The sequence below is a fragment of the Aptenodytes patagonicus genome, chromosome 5 (assembly GCF_965638725.1).
Source record: "Aptenodytes patagonicus chromosome 5, bAptPat1.pri.cur, whole genome shotgun sequence".
NCBI lineage: Eukaryota > Metazoa > Chordata > Aves > Sphenisciformes > Spheniscidae > Aptenodytes > Aptenodytes patagonicus.
This window is the reverse complement of record NC_134953.1, coordinates 70,894,281-70,906,821: the sequence shown is the minus strand read 5'-3', so window position 1 is coordinate 70,906,821 and position 12,541 is coordinate 70,894,281.

The following is a 12,541-nucleotide window of genomic DNA, read 5'->3' as shown; positions in this document are numbered from 1 at the left end:
ATCCATCTTCTAAAGACTGGCCTGGCAGAAGAAAAGTTCCTTTTACTCTTCTTCCTGGTGTGGAAAGCACCTGTGTTTAAAGGAGGGGTGGGCTGAGTACAAGCTCTGATCTTGGCAGGTGAACTCCCTTCAAGGTCCTTTGGGATCCCGCAGTAGAGAGCTGGACACACCAGTGCCCTGCTAGTTGGTCCTATTGCCTGAAGCCACCTCTCACAACTTTCATGGCAAACCAGTGCCATCTGATTAGAGGTAGCTAGAAATTTATCAAAGTAGAAAATATGGATTCAGAAAGGAAAAAAAGAAAAAAAGCAATAGTTTTAATAAAAACTTTTTCAGGAAAAAAACAGTTGAAATCATGATCCCTCCTATGTCAAAAAAAGGCAACAGACATTCAGACTCAGCTCCTAGTGCAAGTTATTTGTATATGGGCCTACCTGTAAAAGAACATTTATCTGAAGGAATTACACAGTTAGATGCAATGATTCAAAATTAATCAAAATTCCAACAAGACAAAGGCTTGGTGTTTTCAGTTGCAGCATTTTAAGGTTTTGGGTTTTTTTTCTGATAGTAAACAGCAAAATGGAAAACAAACAACTTCATTTAGAAATAACAATAACAAAATAATAAAGATCAGAGTGGAGGGAAGAATAAACATATTATCATGTGTTCCTGTGTTTTTAAACTGACTTAGAACACTTTAATGCCTTGCAACACTATAGGCAATGATTTTAGTTTGGTAGTAACAAGTGTAAAGTATCACATTTTCCCATGTGGTTTCCTAATTATAGCTGAGTAAAATGATGGTCAATATTGCACACAATTAAATGATGAATTAGGTAAACTGAAATCAGTGCAGAGTTAAAACAGCCATCCAAGATGAACTTATAACATAAGTAATAAAAGTATTTCAGATGAGGATAATAATATGTCAGGCTAAAACGATGAAAATAATGATCCTTTTTACAGAGGATAGAAATGCTTTGTTCTTCCCTCTGCACCAATAAAAGTACCAGCGTGACTTTTGTACTGAATAGGTGTATTTTATTTACACAGATTATTTTCACATAATTAATTGTTGCACTTAGAATTTGTTCCTTCTCTTGATATACAAACCATTTTAATAATTATAAAGGGAAGTACAAGGCTTGGAGCTTTCTTCAGTTCTCATAAATTAAAACCTTTATGCTGTGTTATACATATATATTTGTGTGTGCACATCTGTTTACGTACAGACATACTCCTAGCAGAAAAATAATGTTTAAATAATTTGACTCCTTCGCTACTTCAATATTGCTGTTATGTTTTCACATTGCATATTCGTTATTATTATTTGGTGTATGATCCCAAGCAAGCATATATTTCTGTGATAAAAATATGAAAATCTACAAATAGTTAAACAGATAGGATTAGTTTAACGCTAGCAGTTACAAGACTAGCAGTATCTTATGTGAAAGCAGATAAAGTTATGGGGTTTTTTAGTTTGAAACAATATTGTTGTTTCTAAAATTAAAGATTTCTATATATTCTTAAATTTTTCTATACATATAATCCGACTAAACTTGAATTCTGTAGAAGTAGGAAACAGAGGAATTGGGAAAATGCATTATTTTTTAAGAGCTAATAAATATTTCCTCTCCAACAAAAAAAAAAATTAGAAGTTTTATGAGGTTTTTGTAGTCTTTTGTGCTCAAAAGTAAGTTTGATTTCCAAAAAACAAATTGCACTTTTGACTTAATTTTTTTTTCTCTTAAAAGATAGAAACCAGCTTACCTCTTCATCGTAACTGCATCAGTAGAGCAACCCCATGATGGAGGCTCTCCTGTTAGCTGCTATCATTTTTCAGTGTTGTAAAAAAAGGTATTTTTACACCACAGTCTGAAAATTCAGACTTCCAGCAAGCAGCACTCCAAGGACCAGAACCTGTGTGCAGCTCTTTAACCTGTGCTCCACGCCACCTCGTTTCCCACGCGACACCTTCATGCTTTCTTCCACAACTGCTCCCTTTCACAGGAACTTCATATACCGTTCCCTTCATCAAAGGCACGAATGTGTTGCAATTTCAGAGAAATTCAGAATGGATACAGCCCAAAGAAAGACTATCTACTTTCTGGCTGGTGAACACCTTCTCAGCTTATTTCAGATGGGATTTCTTATTAATCAAGGTTTTTATGAAGGCAAGCTTCTCTATCTCATATACAACTAATAAAAATCTTCATTAAAGATATGAAGGTTTCAAAGTTAAGCACTCAAAAGTTCGGAAATGCCTAAATTAGTATTCCCTTTGCAGCCAAAATTTACACTGCACGTACATATGCACCACAAAACAATCTTTAGCTATTTTTCCCACCGGCTGTAAGCCAAATAACATATCATTCCCCAGTCCCATCTCCACAGACAGCCGAACTGCTTCAGTTGAATTTTTCCCAAAAAGACTCCCTTCAGGAAGCCATCTAACATGACTTTTTCAAGCAAAAGGTTAATGTTTCAAACTTCAGCAAATGCAACCGGTCGTACTTTGAGTTCTCATGGAGTCTCACAGATGGTCCCATAGGCAAGGCTGCCACATCTTTGCAAACATGGATATAGACAATGAACATCCTTTGTGAGGATTCAAGGACACAGCATTCATTAGGAGAAAAAAGGTCCAGCCATTGCGCAACTCACCTACCCTGCTCTACAGGGAGCAGGAAAGGGATGGGATAGGAGACTATGAACATAACATCTGGGCCACAAAGTTACTTCAGGACTGAGACTGCGTTGTATGAATCTGATCCATGCAGCTGCTCGTGGCACCAGCTTGAATGACTGTTACCTGCCTGACCATTTTGAGATCTGCCTCAGATGCTACGAATCCCCACTCAGTTGTGCTGACCTGTCCCACAGTGTCCTATTTCCTGCCTGATCTCGAGATAAAATACATGCATCTGCTCAGCAAGCCTGGCTGCCACTGTTTTATAATCTGTACTTCTGCTTGCTTTTTCCTTCCAGGCTGGGCATCCAACATTATACTACTGTTTCATATTCGTAGCAAACTAATAACCAAAGACAGGCACATTTGAGCTAGGAACATGATCTAAATTCCTGCCCCACGTAACACAGTCTAACAAGAGGTCTGTATTAAATTATATTAAAAGGACTTGCAAGCAAATCTTATCTCTCTTGCAATTATTAAATCTACTACTAAGTAATATGATTTTGTATCATTGATATGATACAACTTTGATGTATGATTACATATAACTCTAGCATTTTAATTCCACTAGAATATAGAACCAAACTGGCCAATTTCACTGTATACTTATTTCTTTCACGTTCATTTGAACCATGTGCATTTATTATGAGCCAATTTGTTGAATGAATGCAAGGCCATCTCTTGAATTCCTTTACAACATGCGTGCCTGCCTTGCAAAGCTCCACGCTGCACTGACTCTGTTTCTGGTACTCCTGCTACATTATTTGAAGTTAGATAAGGTATCACTCCACTGCGCACTGGAGCATGAAGTGTCGGCATATCCTTAAATTGTTTGGGGTGGTTTTCTTTTTCCGTTAAATGCTTTTTATTTCCATCACTGTGAGAACAGAATCAAATCCAAGACTGAATCTTTCTGCAGATTTAATCATGCTTCCCTTGTTTTAATTTCAATTTAAAAGCATATTAATACCTATCTACATACCTATCTTTATTGTACCAGCTCAAATGAAGTAATTTCTTGCCTTCAACAAATTATTTCAAAGCAGATAAAAAAAGTATAAGTCATTGCTTTAGGAAGCACAGCTGTGGCTGAGGTGTATGTACGCTGCTGGCAGCAATTAGACAGCATTTTGCTAATGACATCCAGATAAGGGATTCTCTTCTAGCTCCTTATGGTTTTCACAGTCTGGACTCTGAACTTTTATAAATTGCTGTTGCACAAACTGGGCTCTCCCTCCCAAGAAACCACAACTTAAGCAATGGAGATGCAGGTCTGAAATATATTCAACAGTTTTACCTTCAAGGCATGAGAAGTAAATATTGCTCTATTCACCAAAGAAACTAACTGTGTGGCACACAGTTGCTACAGCTTGTGATGGTAACAAGGAGACTAGCTTGCTTTGATGGAAGTTGGATATCAAAGGAGTTATCTGGCCTTCGGAGCCTTAAAAATACAGCCCTCCATTCTCTGAGGTATTTGCATTTCAGCTATAAAAGTTCATAGGGCTTTTTGTAGCTGAGCTTGAATCATATTTAAAAAATGAAAACCATGTGAACCTCTTTGTCTATTTTTACTGCTGTACCATTAAACTTCTGTAAATTGGCATAAGTGAGTTTACTGACATATAAATGAAAGCAGATTGCTTTATCTTCTCACCAAGAATAATGACATTAAGCTGAGGTGATCATCATTAAAAAAGATCTCCATGGCTTCAGTGCCCAAATATATTCCTGAACGTTCAAAAGAATCAAAAGTCCCGTTTCTTTGCACATTAAAAAAAAAAAAAAAGGCGTGGCATCAACACAGAGAGCAGCACTTGAACTTCCACACCAAATAATACGCGGAAAAATAAAATAAACTGTATTTCAGCCATCTCTGACTTCTGAAGCATAACAGGAAGTTGGACTTCACATAAATCTTTATCACACCTTTCAAGTTATTTCAGGAAACTTTTTTCTATTAAAAATAATACAAATAAATGAGAACTAGGTGTTAGTAAAATGAAAGAGTTCAAAGGAATCCTCACTAGTGCCTTCTGAACTCTGTGTCTCATTCTACACCTACGGAGAATCCCAAGATCCCACAAGGAAAAAAACAAAGCAGGTAGGTAGGGAACGTCCTGCACTTGGCATTTTACCCTGAGTGCTACAGTGATGCAATGAACAGGTTATATGACCATTAAAAACAGTAATAAATGAAACTTTTTCAGCTTCTAGTGAACACAGAAACCTACTACATACTACCCATTTGTGACTGAATAGCCATTTATGCCCATTACTAATATTTCAAAAATAACCAGACTTTGGTTTTCAATAAAAATGTTCATTTTCATTATTTTTCAAATTCTCTTAAGGCTGTCTAAAAAAATCTTCATTCTGTCTTGCTTTTTCTAACCACTCCACAATCCCAGCTTTCTCCTTCTGCTTAGAGTAATATAACACTTTTAACTAGATGGATAAAAGCTAGTTATGTTTATCACGCGAAGAGTTTTGATTAAATTGGAAAGATATGCAGTCTGCAGAAATGAAGCTGGCTGGAAGCTTTGAATGTTGGCCTAACAACAACATCTAGTTTTGACACTGAAGAAGGCATCTGTGTTTCTTTGTTGGGTGAAAGACAATAAAGCATTCTGATGGGCTAGTTTATAGCCTTGAGATATTTTTAAAGAACCAAGTAGCTATTTTTATGTTTTGTCATGATGTCTCAAGACGACATTTGTCAGGTTAGTCCTTTAATGCATCAGGGATTTTGTTTACATATTAATAAATTTAGAGTAACTGCAAAGATTTTGATAAATATTTGTCAGGTCTTTGTGGCTATAGAGAATTTTTAAACATAAAAATCATGTTAAATATAAGTAAATTGAGTTCTATCCAGTCAAACAAACTGGGCAGAGTCAAACAAAGTAGCAGAGCTTCAAAATGCAAATGTACATTTTTAATGGCACACACAGAAACAGCCAGAAACGCGTGGAGCCTGTGCACTATGACAACATTTTTCCTGCAACCCCTGCATTGCTTTGGTAAATAGTTTGTTAAATAGTGGCATGTTGCTTCACACATATTGCCTCACACATACAGAGTTATTAGCTAACAGTGAACAAGTTTTGCATAAATTTATATATCTGAGGGAAGGGGGGAGGGAGCTACTTATTCATCTTCCCCAGATAAGTAGAAACTTTCCTCATAACCATAGCTGGAATGGAGTTCCACCTAGTGAGGATGAGTTCTTCTCATGCAAGTTGAAGAATTCACCCTGACCCTCCTTTCCTCTTGATGACGGAACTTGAACATACTGTCTTCAGCACAAGTGACTTTACTGAGCATCGTTGTTTTAACCCTACTCACACGTCTATTTTTATCTTAGGCAGGCCATATAGTTGTGGACTGTCATTTTTACTTGAGGCATTAGAGAAGGACTAGCAGACACATCACACTCATGAAAAACTGCGACATGAATCATCACTGCTTAGTAGCAGTGGAATCATTCACCGCAGCTTACAGTAAAAATAACTCATCCCTCAAATCAGAACAAGCCACTCTAAACTGGTAGCAGAGATTATGGCAATTTGAAAAGACATTGGAGAATCAACTTCTAGAGAGTGACCACTATCATTTCTCATTTCCTTTGCAAGCAGTAAGAAATGTTTATTAATACTGGGGGGGCAGGGGGGAGAGAGAAAACAAAAAGAATTAGCAAGCACAGCACATAAAAGTCATTAAATCAGTAGCACAGTCCTAAGTTCCACTCATGTTCTCGCTGTCGTTCCTTGCAGAGAAAGCAGATAAGACGCAGCAAAGCTGGTCTGATTCCTTTGGCCAAGCAGAACCTCGTGGTGAGGGGATGGGGGCTGCAGGTGCTGTTCGTGTCCCCCCAGCAGAGAGTTAATTCTGTTCAGCATGTGCCCTCCAATCAGAAATTTTCTCAAAAAGGTGACAGTTACAACGCCTGTCCTTATACTCGTTGATTTGCACAGCACACAAGCTGAGAGGACGGCAACTCTGAATTTGCAGTGCTAAGAATACCGTGTATTGCATTATACTCAGTCCTCTGCCACGTGCATTTGACTGGTAGCTGCTCTCTGTTTATTCTGTTGGAACTCAGTCTTTCTGCATCACTTGTAATTTTGAAAGACATTATACATTGATTTTGCTGCTCACTGCTAATGTACAAAACAGTGGAGGAGATGAGTATTTTGTAGTCCTGAAGATAAGCAGTAGAGATGGACAGCTGGGGGAAGGAACTGTGATATAAAAGCGTACCAGAATTGTAACAGTGTAAGATCTGATTATTTCTGTCATAAATCCCCACCACCGACACAGAAAATACAAAGCAATCAGAAAGGAAAAGAAAGAGGCAGAAAAACTAGAGGAAAGATGAAAAATAGAAATTACAAGAGAGTTTGGCGATAAGAGTGCTGATTAAAGTGCTAGGGGCAGCTTTTCCTCTCTCTATTGGTTTGTTTTCCTAATAGCTTCTTCTGTAGTAGGCTAGGATTACAGATTAAGCTATTTTTCCATGTGAGTAAAAATAATTGATTCAGTCTCAATGTGGGTACCATTTGAATTTAAGTAGTCTGAATTCGAAGGGGCACTGTTACTATATTAAGATTTATAGAACCCAAACCTGAGGTCTCCTCAGAAGTGAGTCCCATTTTCTACCAAATGAAATGAAAAACTAAGTTTCTCCCTTATTAGGTAGCAGAACATAACATCAGAAATACCAGAAAAAAAATCACCCAGCCCTGCTTTGATTTCCCTTCCAATTCACACAAGTAGCAATACTGCTTTCCACAGAAAATGTTAACGTTCCTTGAATTTATTTAGACTTTTTACTTCTGCGTCCTCGCCTCTCTCTGAGACTGCTACACACCAGGTGAACTCCTTGGCATGGAATTACTGACCATATTGCACGTTGATTTTATTAAGTCGCCCAGGGCAGGAAACCCAAGTGTCTCAAGCCAATGAGGAATTCCTGTTCTGCTCCTGCGAGCTGTACCTACCTTCCACACAACCTTGTTTGAGAGATTTCCTTGCTCTGACTGCACATAGTTAATAAGGCCTGAGGTAAGTGGGAAAATTTATTAGTTATTGCTCTCAGGTGACCTCAATCTCCCTGAGGAATAAGAGTCCCAAGAAGAGTGCCTTATTGGACCTGCCCTCTGGGTAGCATGTTCTCACAAAAATGCATTTCAGGTGAAAAGTTTTATTATTTTAAAAATTATCTACTACAGGACTGATTTTTTTTCTCCTTTTTCACAATGAAAAGAATCCATATTCATCTCACCATCCCATCTTCAGACCAACCGTTCTTGCGCTGGCCAGAGTATAAATAAGAGATTTCATCTACCTCAGAAATTGCGTCGCGGATCTGCTGATGCTGGAGGCTTGCAGGGCTTTCGGCTGCTCCACCCAGCCTCTCGAGGATGCCTGCACGTCACGGCAGCTGGCCTCAACAACATCCCCGCTCCGTAGGGCTTCCACAGGCCAGTCGCTGACACTGCTGAAGCATCACATCCCGACCACAGGAGCATCACCCAGAAGAACGTGGGTGATGATAAGTCCTGCTGACAAGCGGGACTTATCTGGGGTCTCTCCGGAGCGACCTGCAGCGTAAAACAGCCGGGGAAGCATTGCCACATTGTCTTGTCTCCTGGCGAGAGCACAATCACGAAGAGTGACTCTTCTGGCTGGGATTCTGCTGGCGTGTGTATGACACTATTGTTTAACCCACTTTATACACTTTTCCTTGTCTCCAGCCAAGGTTTTTCCTTGTTTGGAGATATGGATTAAGATATGGAGATATGGTCTAAGCTCAATCATTCAGGCCATGGTACTGGACTCTTGTCAAAAGCTATTTTGAAATCCAAGAAGACTACATCTGTAACTTTCCCATCTGTTCTTTGCATAATTTCCCTGACAATAAGTATACCAGACAACACCACACTTGAGACTTTTACCTTTTATGAAGTTATACTGGCTTGTTTTTGTCATCCAGGATTTTTCCAGATGTTTTGTGATCTCACTTATAATTAACATATCCAAGATCCAAGCCTCACACTAGCACTGAGATCAGACTGAGACATGTACTTACAATAGTCTAACATCATTCTTTATTTTATTCTATTTACATCTTCCAAGCCTTTTCTAGGGAAGAAAATAAAAAATGCATGTAAATAACAACTTTGAATATCATCACTGACTCCTAATAATCTATTTAAAATTACTGCTTTATTATATTTCGCTGCTGAACATTTACACTGCAAAATGACTGTAATTCTGTATTTCTGTGGAAAACATGTGGTGCACAGACACATACACCCTGGGTTGAGTCCCCTGTTATTCACGCCACAGCTCTGAAATTAAAGTGGCATTTCTAATTTTCATAGCTGAGAAAGCAAAATGAACTAAGCAAAACATGGCAGTATGTATGACTGTACAACACTAATTACTACACTGGCAGGAGCCACCAGCACTCACATATAATCTTAACGAGGCTTTGACTCAGAATGTTATTTTTCTACACGTTACCACCCTAAACTCAGTCTATTTTCATGAGCTACTGACATTTTAGCACTAGCAGGACTATTTACAGCACAACCTGCTGACCAAAAACGAGCGTACAGTTTATTGACGTAGTAGGTGATATTCCATTATTGGGATATCAGTATTACAATAATTCATTTCCTTTTATCAAAATATCATCCTCTTAAATTAGTTACAGTGAATTGGATAATTCTTAGTAAAGAAGAGGTATGCAAGTTGGAAGAAGCATCCCTGCTTAATTACAGCAAAAAGCATAGTTCCTGCTTGATGACCTGAAGTGTTTTAAAAAGGAAAGTAACTTTTTATATATGAATGATGCTAACTTTCACTTGACAATTGCTTTTTCTTTGTTTCAGAACAGAAATATTTGAAATAAAGTTTACAGAAGTTCAGGGGAGAAACCTGTTTCTTATATATATTTGCAAATCATCTAGTGCATTCCTTTGGGATCACTGAAAGGATATAAACTATTTATTGGGAAATAAACTATTGCCCAAGAAGACACTGAAGTGAGCAGAAATACACCAGCCAAACATGGAGAAATGTGAACATTTATTTGGGAGTGAAATGAAGCAGTGAGCGATATTTTGTGGGATTCACTTGTGTCAAGTTGCAAGTTATTTGGTAGAAGGAAGTAATTTAAAAATATATCAGCGTTTCTTCAAGCACCGAATGATTTACTATAGCTCTGTCAAATCTTCTAGAACTGAAAACTGTTCCATCAAAGTCAACGTAAACTCTGCCAGTGAATTCAAGAGGAACAGGCTCGCAGTAAGCATACCAAACAAAATGTAATATTACACATTGCAAACACTTTAAAAATCACTTTACTGGTTCTGTTGTACCGAAGCAATAAAACACCACAGCCTAAGAATGATAGCCTCTCACTAAAGTGGATTAATGGTTTCTTGGAAAAGAAGTTTACTGAAAAGCTATGTATAAAAACGGATATTTCTGTATAAAACTATAAACACTTCTTACATACATGAGAATAGTTTATTCAGCTTTGAAGGCTAAATCATCCAAACCACTATCCTTCCTTCTGGCCATTAGCCCCTACTCACACACAATAGATGGCTCACCCAAAGAGTAGGCGCAGAGGAGATGTTGGTGTGACACACGAAGTGTACCCCTGAGCTGCAGCTATAATGCTTTGATTTGGCGGTCTTCAGACAGCAGTAGGTAATGAAAAGTGGTGATTTCTCTTATACAGTTTATTTTAGAAATTTTTTTTAATTAAATAATTTTACTTTAAAAGTGAGTAGATTTCTTTCTTGTGGAATTTCCTAGATTTCCCAGGACTCCTTGCCATTTGTACAACACGAGGCCTTGTGTGATGTTTGTGCAAAAGCAGGAGGCAGAGGATCACTGAAATAGTAAGATGTTATTTATATCTTGTCAGATTCAGACACCTTAGACTTCTTAAATAAAGTAGCAGAGGAATTTAGGGTTCTTTTATAAAGCTCTCAGTGAGAAGAAAACTTTTTTATTATTCTTCCATCTTTTTCCCCAAAAACCTTTACCATTGCCTTTCCATGTCCTATTAGTCTGCGAGTTTCTGATTCTATGGACTGTAGTACAGCAGTAAAAATTATCTCGTGGTTAAACATATTTGCAGAGAAGCATATAACACGTGGGTGCATTTGGAGGAGAGAAATCTGAAGGAGATGTTTTATGTTTTACATTATATAAAACTTTATATTGCCACCACATTCTCTTAAAAATCACCCCTTCTCTTCTGGGAGACGATGTAGAACCATAAATAAGATATTTTAATGTGCTCTGTTAAGTTTTAAGAGCCAGGATGTGCAATCAAAGAGGGTATTTGGTTTGGATTGTTTAAAGTTGAGATTAAAGGGGATCACTGCTCATCTCCCACAGCAGCAGGCAACATGGGCTGGAAGAAGGGTAACTACAAGGAACTTCAGACATCAGAAGTTTAGAGAGTGCACCAAAGATTTTGCCAGATGGCACAAATCTGTTGACAGAGTAAGCCCAGCCACTAGAAATCCTGTTTCATCAGCCACAAATACAGATGAGAGAATAAGCTCTACTGATGACAAGCCTGACTTGGGACATATGGCTGAGAATTTGTGCAAGAAACATGAAACAACTTAGGTTAGAAGTGATCCTGGAGGTCATCACGTCCAACCCCCTGTTCAGAGCAAGGCAAGCTTTGAAGGTGGGTATCACCTTCTGCTTTTGAAACTTGGTGGTACAGCTTCCTGGAGTTTATCACCACGGAAAGAGAAATCTTGCCCACCACAGAGGGGCTGGTAACAGCCAGGATGGAACAGCCAAGGGCCTCAGATATTGTCTCCACTGCAGTGGAAAAATACCAGAGAAAGAAAAGGGAAAACAACAGAGAAGGTCACTTCACACACATGCCAGATGAATGCACTAAGTTCAAGGTCTCATACTCACAGAGGCACTTGGTTGTCATGAGTTAAGCAATAATTGGACCCCGGGGCTCAGCACAGTTTTCTGTTGAGGGGTGAGCACTCCAGATACGCATTGCAGAGGCATGATCCTTCCCTGCTGGGGGGGTCAGTCACACTGGTTTTTGCAAACCAGAATATCTTCAACACAGATGATGGATGTCAAATTACTGTTTTAGGAAGCAGGGACTGAATTGCTTCAGGCAATCGTGGATTAAAGTTCTGCCTTCTTCATCTTCCTCTCGTGACAGTGTTACATAGACCAGAAGGAGCAGCAGATAGCATGTGGTGTTTCAGGCATCTGGGGAACTTAATGGATGAAAATTAAGGCACCCTAGAAACTACTAGAAGTCACTGCTCATCAGGGATTATAAAAATCAAAAATTTGAATCCTGAAGTGGAATTTAGACTTTATCGCTTGTCCAAGTGACATTGCAAAAGTTTCGCTCCAGGCTACCATGCTGCTTTGGCGTGGACTATTGTAAGTTCTCCTGCTGGAGCCCTCACTTCCACACAGCTCTGCCTTCAGTGCGTCTGAAGCAAAAATAGGACTGAAACATGTAATCCAATGAAGAAATTGTTTCAGATTACAAATATCTGACTTTATAAATGATAATGGAACTTAAAATATTTTTCTTATGCTGGCTTCAGAAGAAGGTAAATACACACACACAAACTTTTGCTGGAAATGGTAGCTACTGGGTAGTGATGTTTTACTGATAACAATTTTTTGCCTCAAGTATTTTAACTTGTCAAACTACTACTGGCAGTAGATTAAAAAAATGTGAAATGGGTTTATCTTTGCAAACTTCTGTAGCAAGTATTTATTTTGCAACCATGGTGCTGAAATTAAACAGCTGGATAG